Below are 17,267 nucleotides of genomic sequence, written 5' to 3' on the forward strand. Positions count from 1 at the left end.
TGCTCTCAAGATCATTAATCACAAGTGCTGAGGTAAGGAAGGAGGGGCTTTACTAATATTAACGTAGCTGGGAATGGGAACTGCCAGTCTGAGGGACAACCTCCCAGCCACTGTGGAAACCTAAAGGAAAGCAGAATTTGGAACTTGAAAGTAACTTTTGTTACTAAATGTAACATTCAGCTGTTCCTAAATGTAATAAAAAAGAAACAAATTACGTTCCCCCTTGAGATTGGAAGCTGCATTCCTTTCAATGGAAGACATTGAACCCCTTCATTGGGAAGGCAATAAATAAATTGTAAATCAAGCCCTCCATTATTTGGGAAGGAAATGAGCCCCCTTTCCATCCCTTTTCTGAGTAGCAGGAGCTAGAGTTCTCTTAGTTCCAACATTTCAACTAATGTGTGCACTTCTTTTGTTATTCTCTCTGCATTCTTATACCTTCTTTCTCATCCGTATAACCAATTAGGCTGAAAACTTATATTTTTTCTTTTTCCTCCCAGCTTTATAAAATTTATTATTTAATTAATCTATTATCTATTATTATTATTTTTAAAAATTATCTTTATTGTTGAAAGTATTACAGGTGTTCCATTTTTCCTCCCAATTGACCCCCTCCACTTTGCTCCCACCCCCTCCCCAGGCCTTACTCCGTTATTGACTGTATCCGTGGGTTATGCATATATGCATATAACTTCTTTGCTTAATCTCTTCCCACCCCCACCCCACTTCCCTCTTCCCTTTGAGATGCGACCGTCTGTTGCATGCTTCAGTGTCTCTGGGTCTATTTTGTTTGTCAGATTCTTTTGTTCATTAGCTTCTTCTTAAAGAAGACCCTTCAACATTTCCTGTAGTGCTGGTCTGGTGGTGATGAACTCCTTTAGATTTTCCTTGTCTGAGAAGCTCTTTATCTGACCTTCAATTCTAAATGATAGCTTTTCTGGGTAGAGTCATCTTGGTTGTAGGTTCTTGCTTTTCATCGCTTTGAATATTTCTTGTCAGACCCAACACGTTTCTGTTGAGAAATTGGCTGACAGTCATATGGGTGCTCCCTTGTAGGTAACTAATTGCTTTTCTCTTGCTGCTTTTCAGAGTCTCTCTTTGTCTTTAACCTTTGGCTTTTTTTTTTTTTTTTTTTTAAATTCTGTGTTTTATTACTGAAATATATTGTCTTACCAATCCTGTCCCACCCCACAATAAAAACTCACCCAGATCCCCCGTTCCTTCCCTTCATCCTCAAGGCAGTCCTGCACAAGTGCTCCAGAATTCACTTCCCACTGGACATTTTGGAATGTGTCTACTGGGTATCCAAGTGGAAACTACCTGTGGACCTTTGTGGGGAAAAATGGAGGAGGGATGAGGAAGCCCCGGGAGGGGCTTATTTGAGGGCTTTGGCCACTTGCTCATAGGCCAGCTTGAGCTCCTCATTATCTGGACAGATAGAGGTGAACTCTTCACACGATAGGCATTGCACAAGTACCGATGCACCCGCTGAAACATCTCAGGGATGGAGGATCCATGGTACTTCTTACACACTACCTATACTATATGAAGCTTTGGTAACAGGTTGCAGTCAACCAGAGTGAGCTCATTTCCATTCAGAAACTTCTTCTGCGAGATGCTCTCATCCTCAGCACTGGTCTCATGCACTTCTTCTGGGAGGGGAGATGTCAAGTAATTGTCTAAAACTTTCAGGGCTTTCAGGAGACCCTTCTCCAGGTTGTCTTTGAGTGCTGGGTTTGAGTTCTTGATGTAGGCAGAAAATTTCGCAAATATGTTCAGGCCAGTTGTGTTTGATTCTGGGTTCAAAGCTGCCAGCTTGGGGTACCTGGGAGGGCACAACACTGCCTCCAGAAATTCTTCAATCTTGTTGGTGTCTGTATGCACTTTGGTGCCACACAGCAGAAAAGGGAGCTGCCCTCCTGGGCACAGCTTCTGTAACATCTCAGTTTGCTTTCACAAACAATTCGACCTGCGGTTGCTCTTCAGCCATGGTTGTGACAGGGACCTAACCTTTGGCATTTTAATTATGATGTGTCTTGCTGTGAGCTTCTTCGGATTCCTCTTGTTTGGGACTCTCTGTGCTTCCTGGACTTGTAAGTCTATCTCCCTCACCAGGTAGGAGAAGTTTTCTGTCATTTTTTCAAATAGGTTTTCAATTTCTTGCTGTCTTTCTTCTCCCTCTGGGACCCCAATAATGCAAGTGTTGGACTGCTTGAAGTTGTCCCAGAAATCCCTTACACTATCTTCATATTTCTAGATTCTTTTTTCTTTTTGCTCTTCTTGTTGGGTGTTTTTTATTTCCTCATGTCCCAAATTGCTGATTTAATTCTCAGCATCCTCACTCTACTGTTGATTCCCTGTAAGTTATTCTTCCTTTCAGTTAGTGTAGCCTTCATTTCTGATTGGTACTTTATTATGTCATTGATGATCTCACTTGTTTCCTTAACAGTCTTACTAAGATCCTTGAGCAGCTTTATAACCATTATTCTGAACTCTGTGTCTGTTAGCTTGCTTGACTCCATTTCATTTAGTTCCTTTTCTGGAGGTTTCTCCTGTTCTTTCCTTTGTGACATGTTTCTTTACCTCCGCATTCTGGCTGCTTCCTGGTGTTTGTTTCTTGTATTAGGAAGACTTGTTATGTCTCCTGGAATTTGTAGAGTGGCTTTGTGTAGTAGGTGTCCTGTAGGCCCTGGTGGGCCTACAGTAACCTGAGATGGGGCTTCTAGGTGCTCCCCTGTATGGCCTGTGTGCATTGTCCTGTTGTAGTTGATTCTTTGTTGCTACTTGTGTCTCTAGGAGGAATTGACCTCCAGGCCAGTCAGCTGTGAGGACCAGCTGCAGCTACAGCCAAAGAGCTGCTGTGCTGGAGACACCCCTATGGAGCACGACTTACTTCAGTAGAACTTTGGTGTTCACTGAATCCGCCCTTTGAGTGTGTCACTCATGGATGTGGTAGGGTTGTAATCCAGTGTGGTCAAAGCTGACCACTAGGTGCACTGTCTCTGGGGCCTTCTGGGAGGTGCAAAATCAGCCTCTGCCTGTCCCTTGCCCAGGGCTACCCAGCAAGAGTTACACAATAAACCGTAGATGACTGCCTCTTGTGCTGGCCTTGGAGGTGTCCAGGAGAGGCCAAGCTATAAACCAATGCAGGCTGACACTAGTGCCAGGCCTGGGGCCACTTATTAAGAGGTATGGGGTATGCTAAGGCCAGCTGCTGCTTGTTTGAGAGATTTTAGGAAAGTCCTAAGCATGAGACTAAAGAGGCCACTTGCATAGAAAAACCACTGGAAATGGCTTGGATGAGCTTGCAAGCAGGAAAGGGTGGGCTCTCCAGGAATCACCGGGGTGGGGCCAAAGGTGTGAGTCAGGTGCTGGAGATTCAAATATAGTGTCTGCCTGCTGACAGAGGGCTCTCCAAAGGAGCAATGGCCTCTATCAGCTCTTCTGTCTATGAGAAAGCTGTCCCTCCAGCTCTTGCCCTTATTCCAGGCAAGTTAGTTCCTTCCTGAATGGCCCAGTTTCCTTTTAAGGTGCTTCCCAGTGCTGGAGCTCAGAGGGAGTGAGTCTGAGTAAGCCTGTGCCCTGGCCCTTTAAGAGGATCTGCCTGGTACTCTTTCAGCCTTTGAGTCACTCATTCACAATCCTTGCTGATTTTTACAGTCCAAAGTTATGGGAACATCTCTTCCCACACTGGAGCCCTGGGCTGGGGTCCTGACGTGGGGCTGAGACCCCTTGTTCCTCTGGGAAACCTCCACAGACTGAGATACCCCTTCATTCCTCCTGGTTTTAAACTGCAGCATTAGGTGTGTGACTGCAACTGTGTCTCCGGGATTCAGTCTTGGTCTGCCCCACATCTCCACCCCTTTTACCAGTCTTTATGAGGCTTCTTCAGTTCCCTTGTTGTAGGACTTCTGTTCAACTAGATTTCAGGAGGTTCTAAATGATGGTGGTTCTGTATTTTAGTTGTAATTTTGATGTGGTTGTGGGAGGCGGTGGGTACCGCTGTTACCTACACCACCATCTTGTTGTCTCTCCTTTTCTTAAGTTGTTATAACTAATCCCAGAAAATTTTAATCCTGAACTTTTTCTGTGTTATAACCAATTACATTTAGATCTTTTCATATTTATCAGCAGTCAAGGCAATAATATGGAATTAAAGGAGCTCGAGAATTCAAGAAACATAGGTTATTAAAATCCTGCCTGTTCAGCAGTAAAAATACCTATTTTAGGATTTTAAAGGAATTTCTGTATTCTTCAGTAAATCAAATGACACTCAAATTGACAAATGAACAAGGGTATTTCTATGTAGTACTGGTGGTACTGCCAGAAAGAAAGCATTTTATGGATCAAGATCACCTTATTCAACCTCATAATGAGTGTAGCCATTATCTCTTTTGGACTGGAGTCTTGCCAAGATGATCTGCAGTGTACTTTCCTACCTTACTATTTATGGGCCTTTGTCATTTTCTGGGAGAACAACAGTTGGTAGCTTTGGCTGTGTGCTCCCTGGGAAGATTGAAGCCCACGGGTTTTAGATGCTGTGGGCCTTTTACAAAGCACACTCACAAATCAACAATTGAAACTAGGGACTTCACTTTTCTGTTTGAAGTAACTTTCTGGAGGCCGGTAAATTGATTTATACACTTTTGCTTTCTCATACAGGGCACAGAGAAGACTAAAAGCATTTAGGAAAATGCAAGCTAATACAGTGTTTTATTTTATTTTTTGATCCATGTCTTTTATCTTCCTCCTTTTTCTGAATTTAGATTTTTTCTCTAGATTTACCCCAATCTTTTAAAAAAATATTTTAGTTACATGATAGTCATCCTCTTACTTAACCAGTCCCTCCAACTTTCCAGTTAGTAGCTTTCAAAACTCAGATGAACAGAGTAACTATGAATGAGAAATAAGAATAATAAGACTTTCTAAACAGAATATCTTTATGCACTGAGGTATCCATGAATCACTCAAACTGAGAAACAGAAATTGAACTTACTGGGTTTTTTTGTGCCAGCCCCTAAAATAAAGAAATAAACAGTGTGATTTGAATGGTAAGAGATTAAGACTAAAATTATTGTTCTATGAGTTGTTTCAATATGTAATTTTCTAAGATCCTCAAAGTGTTCATGCCTAACTAGTACTGTAGATAAGTAGAGAAAAGATACAGGGTTTCAATGTTTGGCTGTATTTATTTATTTTTTTATTTGGCAGCGATTTTTAAAATTCCCCACTAATTAATAGGATTGTAGATATGGGAGAGAAGGTGTATCTGTGAAGAGGGGTCCCAGGGCTCTGGCATCACTCCTTTCTCACCTACTGTGGCTCTTGGAAGTCCATCACACCCTCTCTCCCATCATTCCCTCCCTTGGCTCTGAGGTACCACTCTCCTCCCCTACTGGTTTCTTCTGGTTTGCTTTGATGTTTGTTCTTTGAGTTCTCTTTCTAAATGTTGGAAAGCCACAGGGCCCCATCCTCTTTTCTATTTATACTAAGCTCCTAGATGTTCTCATCTTGGTCTCAGGGGTTTAAATATCATTTGTCTGTTGACAAATTCCAAATTTATATCTTCAGCTAAGATCTCTTCCTTGAATTAAAGAATAGAAAAATGAACTTACCTGTATATTTCACAAATTTTCCTAAAATAAAATACAAGGAAATGAGTGTGGAAGGGTTTACCTCTGGGGAGACTAAAGGTCTTGACATTGTCTTTGCCTGGGTTCTAATGCACTTAGAACACCCAAACATCCAATACTCATTCCAGCATTTGGTAATCATAAGCGATTATATGTCAAACATTATTCCAACTATTTCTGGTCATTCAACTGATTTAATCCTCTGGGCCTGGAACTTTTGTTACCCCAATTTTATAGAGTAAGGAACTGGCCTCTTAGAGATAGAGTGGCTTAATCCTGAGCACAGTCTCTCTGATTCTCTCCCAGTTTTGCACAGGAGATAAATGGTGCTGTTGTGATGTGAGCCAGGCAGACATGCACTGGAGGTCATTTTAACCTCCGGTGTCACAGAACAAATGTTGGCTATTTGACACTGGTGTCCCAGGTATTAATGTAAGTTTCCTTCTTTAAACTTAACGTCATTGACTGCTTTTCATATACTATTTTACTCTCATTTCCTTTATTTTTTTTCATATTGTCAACTCTTCTCTGAGACAGAGGAAAGCTTTAATTTGGTCACAATCCCAGAGTTTATAAATGGCATATCTGGGACTGGAATCAAAGTTTGTTTGACATTATGGTTTTTGTATCAGTCTACTTTTCTATAGACATATAAAAAAGGTGAGGTTGATACAACAGTGTTTATTAATGAATGAAATGCTGGGGTTGGAAGGATAGTAAGAAGAACACTGTGCCAGACTTTGAAAGATTTAACTGTTTAGGAAAGGAATTGGTCATATGAATTGTAATAGCATGGATGCAAAACTAATAGAGGTAAGTTCAAGGTACAGATGAGCACTTACTAAAAATTGTCCCTATGTCTTTTTATACGAGACAGTACAGCATACTGGAAAGAGCTTGCTCTTTGTGAATAAAGTATTAATTGTGAAAAGTAAAATTATGGCCCAGCTGGCATGGCTCAGTGGTTGAGTGTCAACCTATGATCCAGGAGATGGAGGTTCAATTCCTGGTCAGGGCACATGACTGGGTTTCGGGCTCAATCCCCAGCAGGGAGTGTACAGGAAGCAGCTGATTGATGTTTCTCTCTCACATCAATGTCTTCTAATTCACTGATCTAATCCTTAGCTCGCCCTAATCTGCTGTTTATTTCTTCTAATTTATTTTTAATTTTTTTAAATTTTATTTTTGTTTAAAATATTACAGATGTCCCTTTTTCTCCCTAATGACCAATTCCACCCCATCCCAGCCCTCTCCACAGTCCCTCTCCCCACCATTGTCCATGTCCTTGGGTTGTACATATATGCATATAAATTCTTTAGTTACTTTCTCCCTCTTCACCCACCTGCCCTCCTCCATCCCTGTGACATTCGTCAATCTGATCTATGCTTCCATGTCATTGAATCTATTGTGTTTATCAGTTTATTAAGTTCTTTAGATTCCACGTATAAGCAAGATCATGTGATGTTTGTCTTTTGCTGCCTGGCTTATTTCACTTAGCATAATGTTCTCTAGGTCCATCCATACTGTCCCAAGGGTACGAGATTCTTCTTCTTTACAGCTGCGTAGTATTCCATGGCGTAAATGTCCCATAGCTTTATTTTTTTTAAATTTTATTTTTGTTTAAAATATTACAGATGTCCCTTTTTCTCCCCAATGACCCATTCCACCCCATCCCTTCCCCCTCCCCAGTCCCTCTCCCCACCATTGTCCGTGTCCTTGGGTTGTGCATATATGCATATAAATTCTTTGGTTACTCTGTCCCCCTCCACCCACCCGCCCTCCTCCATCCCTCTGACATTCATCAGTCTCATCTATGCTTCCATGTCATTGAATCTATTCTGTTCCTCAGTTTATTAAGTTCTTTAGATTCCACGTATAAGCGAGATCATGTGATATTTGTCTTTCTCTGCCTAGCATAATTTTCTCCAGGTCCATCCATACTGTCCCAAAGGGTGCGAGATTCTTCTTCTTTACAGCTGCGTAGTATTCCATGGTGTAAATGTCCCACAGCATTTTTATCCACTCATCTACTGATGGGCACTTGGACTGTTTCCAGATCTTAGCTATTATAAACTGTGCTGCTATGAACATCAGGGTGCATATGTTCTTTCTAATTAATGTTTCAGGATTCCTGGGATACATTCCTAGGAGTGGAATCACTGGATCAAAAGACAGCTCCATTTTTAATTTTTTGAGGAAACTCCGTACTATTTTCCATAGTGGTTGCACCACTCTGCATTCCCACCAGCAGTGTACCAGGGTTCCCCTTAATCCACACCCTCGCCAGCACATGTTGTTTGTTGATTTGTTGATGGAGCCATTCTAACAGGTGTGAAGTGGTACCTCATTGCGGTTTTAATTTGCATCTCTCTGATGATTTGAGACCTTGAGCATTTTCTCATGTGTCTCTTGGCCATCTGTATGTCCTTTTTGGAGAAGTGTCTATTCAAGTCTTTGCCCATTTCTTAATTGGGTTGTTTGTCTTCCTCTTCCTGAGTAATATGAGTTCTTTGTACACTTTGGAAATCAGCACCTTATCAGATACAGCCTTGGCAAATATGTTTTCCCAGACCGTGGGGTTCCTTTGTATTTTGAGGCTGTTTTCTTTTGCTGTGCAGAAGCTTTTTAGTTTGATGTAGTCCCATATGTTTATTTTTTCTTTTGTTTCTCTTGCCCTAGGAGATGTATTGGTGAAAAGTCCACTACGTGGGATGTCTGTGACTTTCCTGCCTATGTTTACTTCCTGGATTTGTGACTTACATTTAAGTCTTTTATCCATTTTGAGTTTATTTTTGTGTATGGTGAAAGTTGGTCGAGTTTCATTCTTTTGCATGTACCTGTCCAATTTACCCAGCACCGCTTATTGAAGAGACTGTCCTTACTCCAGTGGGTATTCTTGCCTCCTTTGTCAAATGTTAACTGACCATAATGGCGTGGGTCTATTTCTGGGGTCTCTGTTCTGTTCCATTGATCTATATGCCTATTGTTGTACCAATACCAGGCCATTTTGATTACAGTGGCTTTGTAGTACAGTTTGAAATCCGGTAATGTGATCCCTCCCACTCCGTTCTTTTTTCTCAAGATGGCTGCAGCTATTTGGGGGTCTTTTTTTGGTTCCATATAAATTTTCGAAATGTTTGTTCTAGGTCTGTGAAATATGCTGTTGGTATTTAAGGGATTGCATTGAATTTATAAATTGCTTTGGGTAGTATGGACATTTTAATGATATTAATTCTTCCAATCCATGAGCATGGTATATTCTTCCACTTGTTTAAATCTTCCTCTATTTCTTTTTTCAGTGTCATGTAGTCTTCCGAGTACAGGTCTTTTACATCCTTGGTTAAATCCTTTATTCCTAGGTATCTTATTTTTTTAGTTGCAATGGTAAATGGTACTGTTTTTTTAGTTTCTCTCTCTGTAAGTTCATTGTTGGTGTATAAGAATGCCATTGGCTTCTGGATGTTGATTTTTGTATCCAGCTACCTTCCCAAATTTGTTTATCAAATCTAGTAGTACTTTGATGGAGTCTTTAGGGTTTTCTATGTACAATATCATGTCATCTGCAAATAATAACAGTTTTACTTCCTCCTTTCCAGTTTGGATACCTTTTATGTTTTCTTCCTGTCTGATGGCTGGCTAGGACTTCCAGTACTATGTTGAATAAGAGTGGTGAAAGTGGACACCCCTGTCTTGTTCCTGTTTTTAATGGAAATGGTTTTAGTTTTTTCCCATTGAATATGATGTTGGCTGTAGGTCTGCCATATATGGCCTTTATTATGTTGAGGTATGATCCCTCTATTCCCACTTTGCCGAGAGTTTTTATCAGAAATGGGTGCTGGATTTTGTCGAATGCTTTTTCTGCATCTATTGATATGGTCATATGATTTTTAACCTTCGTTTTGTTTATGTGATGTATCACATTTATTGATTTGTGGATGTTGTACCAGCCTTGCATCCTCAGAATAAATCCCACTTGGTCATGATGTATGATCTTTTTAATGTATTACTGGATCTGGTTTGCTAGTATTTTAGTGAGGATTTTAGCATCTATATTCATCAGGGATATTGGCTTGTAATTTTCTTTCTTTGCAGTATCTTTATCTGGTTTTGGGATTAGGATGATGCTGGCCTCATAAAAAGAGTTTGGGAGTTTTCCCTCCTCTTGAATGTTCTGGAATAGTTTGAATAGAATAGGTGTTAATTCTTCTTTGAATATTTGGTAAAACTCGCCTGTAAATCCATCTGGTCCAGGACTTTTGTTTGCTGGGAGTTTTTTGATTACTGCTTCAATTTCATTAGTTGTTATGGGCCTATTTAGGTTTTCTGCCTCTTCTTGATTCAGCTTTGGAAGGTTGTATGCTTCTAGGAATTTCTCCATTTCCCCCACATTGTCCAATTTGTTGGTATATAGTTGCTCATAGTATTTTCTTGCAATTCTTTGTATTTCTGTTGGGTCATTTGTTATATTGCCTCTTTCATTTCTGATTTTATTTATTTGGGTCCTCTGTCTTTGTTTCTTAATGAGTCTGGCTAAAGGTGCATCAATCTTATGAGATATTTTAAATATGTCTAACATTTACATGCTAAATTCCAACCTTGAATAAATTTTTCAGGATGGAAAGTCTCATTTGCCATTGATATAAAAGTTTTCAGTAACTTTCACCAGGACAGTGTTACTCTATACTATTAATTATGTTAAAAATTAACATTGGTGCACGATAATTCTACATAATGATGGGGAAAAGAAAAAAATGAATATGAAGATTTTCAAATGCTGGAAATGATAGTCTTTAAATATTAAGAAGATTGGGGAATATATTAGAGATGAAATAGTCAAGGAACCAATGAATTATAATGTCATTTCTTCTAAAATAGAAACACACAGTCTTCCCATTAATTAATTAGTTCATTCATTCATACTTTTTCAGGACCTCCTGGACACTGCTTGGCAATAGATGGGTACAGCACTAAACAAGACCAACACTGCCTGTGTTCATTGAGCTTACAGATAGGGGGCAATAGTATCAGAAATAGAATCATTTTAGAAGTATACTCGTGTTTCCTTCATTCAGTGCAGATTTTTAAGACTTATAAAAGGACACAATCTCCCATATTCCCCCTCTTTCCCTCCAGCTGCTATAGTGAGTGGTTTTCATTTCTTTGACTGCCATTCAAAGGAAAGCATGTTCCCTTTAACATTTTATATTGGAAAGTAAAATATACATTCTGAAGAGTGTATAAAATATGAATGTATGGGTTAGCAAGTATAAAAGATTCATGTGAGTATCACCAAGGTTAAGAAATATAATTTTACCAGCATCCTCCCTTCTTACCACCATGTATTGCAGCTTCATTCCTCTACCCCAAGGTAACTGTTTTCCTGTTTTGATTTTAAATTATATTTTTGTTTTATAATGTATCACCTAAGTAAAATATATAAGTAATATATTTTAATTTAGTTTATCTGTGAACTTATGTAAATTAATTATACTAAATGTTTCTTGTGTTTTATGCTTCCTATGTGCAAAATCATGCATTTTGTGATGCTTTATATTTTTATAGGTTGCTGTAGAGTGTTTATTGTATGATTATGCCACAATATTTATCCATTTCATTATTACTTTTTTAATTTTTTAATTTTTTAAATATATCTTTATTGATTTCAGAGAGAGGAAAGGAGAGGGAGGGAGAGAGATAGAAACATCAATGATAAGAGAGTCATTGATTGAGCCTGCAACCCGGGCATGTGCCCTGACCGGGGATGGAACCCCGATCGCCTGGATCCTAGGTCAACGTTCAACCGCTGAGCCATGCCCGGCCGGGTTATCCATTTCATTATTAATGGATGTTTAGATTGCTTTCAGTTTTTTGCTATTAGAACTAATGCTGGTGTGCACATTTTAATATGTTTTCCTGCACATGTGAATAAATTTCTCCAGAGCATTTATCTAAGAGTGGAATTGCTAGGTTATAAAATATGTGCATCTTCTACTAGATAATGACAAACTCTTCTCAAAATGGTTATACCAAGTACATTTACCATTAGCAGTGAGTGTCCCATGGCTCCACTTCCTCTCTAACAGTTTTGTCATACTTAAAAAAATTTGCCAATCTGGTGAGTATATACTGGTATTTTTTATAATTTTTATTTTTAAAATTTATTTTTAATCCTTACTAGAGGATATGTTTATTGATAATAGTGAGAGGAAGGGAAAGAGAGAGAGTGGGGTGAGAAAGAGAGAGAGAGAGAGACATCAAAACATCTATGTGAGAGAAACATGGATCCATTATCTCCTGTATGTGCCCCTACCAGGGATCAAAACCTCAACCTAGGTATGTGCCCTGACTGAGAATCGAACCTGCAACCTTTTGGTGCAATGGGAGGATGCTCCAACCGACTGAGCCACCCTGTCAGTGCTATTATAATTTTTGATTGCATTTCATTAATTATTAATAAGTTTAAAGAGATTTTAATATATTTGTTAGCCCTTCTGTACAATAATAGTACATATTTTATTATTTTTGTAAGGTGTGTGCTATACATTATTTATATCAATATAATTTGTTAAACACACACACATATACATTTTTAAACATAGTCAGCTGTGACCCAGTTACCACAATGCAACTGGTTTAGACCAATTAAGACTCCTACCAGAAATGCATAAATATTTCAATTTTCCATATCCCCAGAAAAAGCTGACATTATCAAATGCTTTGTTTTTTCCCCTCACTGCATGATTTTTTTTCTAAAATTTATTATGTTGATATAATTTTTGATTTATATAAGAGTTGCAAATAGTACACCCTGCTTCCCCTAATGTTCACATCTTATATAAACTGGTCTTCTTTCTGAAGTGTCTGCTCAATAATTTTTCTCTCTTTGGTTGGCTAGAGATGTGTAATTGATTTGTAGGAGCTCTTTATAAATCTCGATGCCAGTTTTTGTTCCCTTTATAATTTATTTTTCAATTTTTCAACAACTGTGCATACAAAATATTTGTTCCTATTAGTTTCCTTTTTAAAAAATTATTTCCCTTTACCTGTGCCTGGATCCTGACTCCACCCTGTTTCCTTAAGTATTTTTGTGTGTTTCTTCTTAGTAAAAATATTCTTATTGACAAACGAGTTGACATAATTCTCAATGTATTCTTTATGTAATCAGTGAGGTTAAACATCAAAGACATTTTCAGTAACTCATTAAAATGCTTAGTTTCTGTGCAGTTATAAATGAAAATAGGCAAAGTGAATAAAATAAGAGATCTTATACTTGAAAAGTTGAACTTACTTAAGATAGAGTTTGCAAAAGTTAATGAATGCAAAGCTTACCTCTGGTTTCTGAATATCTTTCTAAAATAAAACATAAGCAAAAGATAAATAAATTAAAATAAAACATAAGCAGGTGAGTGTGGTTTGCTAAAATGCTTATAGCAACTTTCTTTAGGCTTGATTATCATGGAGCACTGACTAATATCAGGTCATTTATACTGATAAATTAGCATGTATAAGGATTTGTCTAAAAGTTTTATTTGATTCATATTATTTAATCTTTACAACCTTATCATAAAGTCCTGAGCACAGAGATTACCCAAGGTCACACAGCTAATAAATTGCAGAGCCAGGATTTGCCCCAAGCACTCAAGATCTAGTGTTGCTTTAAAAACTTATACTTTCAATAATAAAGATATATCAAAAAAACCACAAAAAACTTTTTGGTCAGTTTGGCTCCATTATCTCAGTATTGGTCTGAGGCTGTTAGGCATTTTTTTTGTAATGACATACTTCATTTTCTTTATGGTAGACCTGAAACTGGAATCCAGGTTTGTTGTACACTAGAGTCTTCGTTTAAATCAACTTTTCCAATGATTTTTAGAAAAGAGAGAGATGATCTACTTTCCACAGATGTGTACTGAGCATCTGCATGTTCCAGACACTATACTAGGTGTTGGCCATGGAATTCAAGATGGAACACTGAGCTGACTTTAAAGAATTCAGTAGTCTACAAAAGGAATCAGCCATGTTAACAAGTGACTGCATCAATGTGGTAATCACCCTAAAAGAAATGTGGACAGGGTGTTTCAGGAACACAGAGGAGGAATTACCGCTCTTATCCCCTTTTTTCTCAGCCTCCCTAAGAGTTAATATATTTTGGGAATGTCGAGCTCTTCCTTTATGGAGGAGAGCCTGGCTGTAATGGAAAGCTATTTCTTTAACAGAGGACAAGTAGGGGATAGAGCATGGTACAGTGGGAAGGGGGAGGGAGTATTGATAGATACAGTAAAGAGGAAAGTGAAAAGTAAAGGTAATATAAAAGGAATAGAAGATGTTGTGGAAGAATATTTTTCTGAGGTGGAGGTTGAGTGAGAACTCAAACCTCCATAAGCCAAACCACAATGTGAAAAACTGATATATTTGATGAAGTCGTTTTAGGCTTTCTGTTCAATGAAGCACGCAATACACAGATTTTAGAGGTAAATGACAAATTGGGAGAGATATTCACAATATCTAAAGCCTGGAAAACAATTGAGGTGTGTGAGTGGTATCAGAAAATCAATAAGAAAAAGACAAAAAAAAAATCCATTAGAAAAGTGGTAACTGATAGGTTGAAGCTCACAGAAAGATCTGAGTGGTTAACAAGCATGTGATGAAGTGCTCAAACCTACTGGGACCAGAGAAGTGCAAATTAAAGCAACGTTGATGTACCCTTCTTCCATCTGAATGGCAGAAATTGTAAGGGGCATGATCCAAGATGGTAGAAATGTAGGTTGACAGCTGTGTATTGCAGGTGGGAATGTAAACTGTACAGCAGTTGTGGAAATTATCTGGAATATGCTGTAGGAGCTAGAAATACATTTGCTGAACATATATCTCAAGGAATTTTTTTTTTTTTTTGGAAAGTTTTTTTTCTTTTTCAAGGAATTTGTACTTGAGTTGGTAAGGTCACATATCAGAATGTTCAATTACAATGTGTCTGTGACATTAGGGCATTGGAGGTCACTAATGTGTTTACTACCATGAGAATAGAAATGTGAGAAATGCATTCTCTGCTCTACTTTACAGAGCTGGAAGCAACATATGGGATGTACATATTGCAACATGGATAGATTTTTAGAGATATTAAATGAGAAAAAGAAAAGAATGAGATATAGTTGACAAAATTAAACACACACACAAATGCTACAGGTTATTTAGGGATAAAGAATACTTAAGGACAAACATTAATCACAGAGTAGTTGCATATACTTGTGAAAGGAATGGGATTGAGGGCTTTGGATGAAGGTGAAAAATAAAAAAAATGTAGAAGAGAATGAATTTTATTTATTTATTTATTTATTCACTTATTTATTGATTGAAGAGAGTAAATTTTATTTTTAAATTTATCTTTATTGTTCAAAGTATTACAAATGTCCCCCATTCTCCCCCATTGATCCCTTACCCCCTGCACCCATCCCCTCAGGCCTTCACCACACTATTGTCTGTGTCCATGGGTTATAAGTGTATGCATATAAATTCTTAGGTTAATCTCTCTCTTCTACCCACCCACCCCTGCCTACCCTCTGAGATCCCTCAGTCTGTTCCATGCTCCTATGTCTCTGGATCTATTTTGTTCATCAGTTAATTTTGTTCATTAGATTCCACATATGAGTAAGATCATGTGATAGTTGTCTTTCAAAGAGAGTAAATTTTACATTCACTTTGATCTGATTTTTATCCTGGCTTTGCTTAATGGCTGTATGGATATGAATATGTTGTTTAACCTCAATGTGCATGTTTTCTTAACTCTAAAATGGGGCAAATGATAGAATTATACCAAGTTTAGGGAGATAATATATGCAAAGTTATCTTTTTTTATTAGGTGGTCAATTCATATTCTTTCCTTTTCTCCTGTCTCTCTATCCCTCTCTTTCTAGGGACACCACCTCTGTGTACTTGCTTTTATTCAAACATCACTACATTAACTTTTATTTAACCTTTCTTTATCTTCTGTTTTTTTCTCATCTTGTTCTGCTCTCTTCTGTTTTTCTCTTGACGCCCATTGCCCCTCACACACACATATACATTCATTGTTTTGGATATAAACCACTATAATCATTCTAATGAGATTGCTGATGAAATCTTTTCCTCTGTCTCTGGAATTAAATGCTTCATTTTGAAACATACCATGCATATAGAAGAGTTTAGATTTTATAAGTATTATGAAGAGTAATAATGATCTACCCCACATCCAGGTGCCTCTAGCTGTGTGCCTCCCCTCACTGCATCTTGTTCTCCCATTACATCTCTCAAGTTCTTTCCTTTAAAATATTGTGGTTAAATTTATTGGGGTAACATTGGTTAATAAGATTATATGTTTCAAGTGTAGAATATTATAACATATCATCTGTATATTGCATTCTGTGCTCATCACCCAAAGTTTAGTCTCGTCCCATCGCCATATATTAGACCCCTTTACTCTCTTCCACCTCCACCCACCACCCTCTGGCAACCACAATACTGTTGTCTGTGTCAGTCCTTTTTTTTTTGTCTGTTTGTTTGTTTTTTTTGTTACTTTCTGTTTTATATCCCACATACGAGTGAAGTCATGTGATTCTTTTCCTTTTCTGTCTGGTTTATTTTGCTCAGCATGATACTCTTAAGATCCACCTAAGCTGTAACAGATGGCAGTATTTCCTCCTTTCTTATGGCTGAGTAGTATTCCATCATGTACATGTCCCACATTTTTATCCAGGCCTCTATTGAAGGACACTTTGCTTGTTTCCATATATTGGCCACCGTGAATAATGGAATGAACACAGGGGTGCATATGGCTTTACAAATACATATTTTCAAATTTTTCGGGTAGATACCCAGAAGAGGGATTGCTGGGTCATATGGCAGCTCTATTTTTAATTCTTTGAGGAGCCTCCACACTGTTTTCCATAGTAGCTGTACCAGTTTACATTCCCACCAGCAGTGAATGAGGGCTCCCTTTTCTCCACAACCTCTCCAACACTTGTTATTACCAGTCTTGTTGATTATAGCCATTCTAAAAGGTGTGAGGTGGTATCTCATTGTAGTTTTGATTTGCATTTTCCTAATATCTAGTGAAACTTAGCATCTTTTCATATGTCTGTTGAATAAGAGTGATGAGAGTGGGCATCCTTGTCTTGTTTCTGATCTTAGAGGAAAAGCTTTCAGTTTTTCACCATTGTGTATAATATTAACTGATGGCTCGTCATATCTGGTCTTTATTATGTTGAGGTACTTTCCTTCTATACCCATTTTATTGAGTGTTTTAATCATAAATGGATGTTGTACCTTGTCAAATGCTTTTTCTGCATCTATTGATATAATCATAATTTTTAAGCCTTATTTTGTTATTGTGGTGCATCACATTGACCAATTTGTATATGTTGAACCATCTTTGTATCCCTGGAATGAACTACCCTTGATCATGATGTATTATCTTTTTGATATACTGTTATATTTAATCTGCTAGTATTTTGTTTGAGATTTTTGCATCTGTATTCATCACAGAAATTGGTCTGATATTTTCTTTTTTGTGTTTTTCTTTTCCTTTCTCAGTTTTCATATCAGGGTAATGTTGGCCTCATAAAATGAGTTAGGAAGTACTGCCTCTTCAATTTTTTGGAA

At 37.9% G+C, this 17,267-nt stretch overlaps 1 pseudogene; it reads right to left on the bottom strand.

Annotated features, from left to right (window-relative positions):
- Positions 1 to 1,375: 1,375 nt before the first annotated feature.
- Positions 1,376 to 17,267, bottom strand: part of LOC107538939 (chloride intracellular channel protein 1-like) — a 68,777-nt pseudogene continuing 52,885 nt past the window's right edge.

The sequence above is a fragment of the Miniopterus natalensis genome, chromosome 5 (genome assembly GCF_054644295.1).
Source record: "Miniopterus natalensis isolate mMinNat1 chromosome 5, mMinNat1.hap1, whole genome shotgun sequence".
NCBI classification, from domain to species: Eukaryota; Metazoa; Chordata; class Mammalia; order Chiroptera; family Miniopteridae; genus Miniopterus; species Miniopterus natalensis.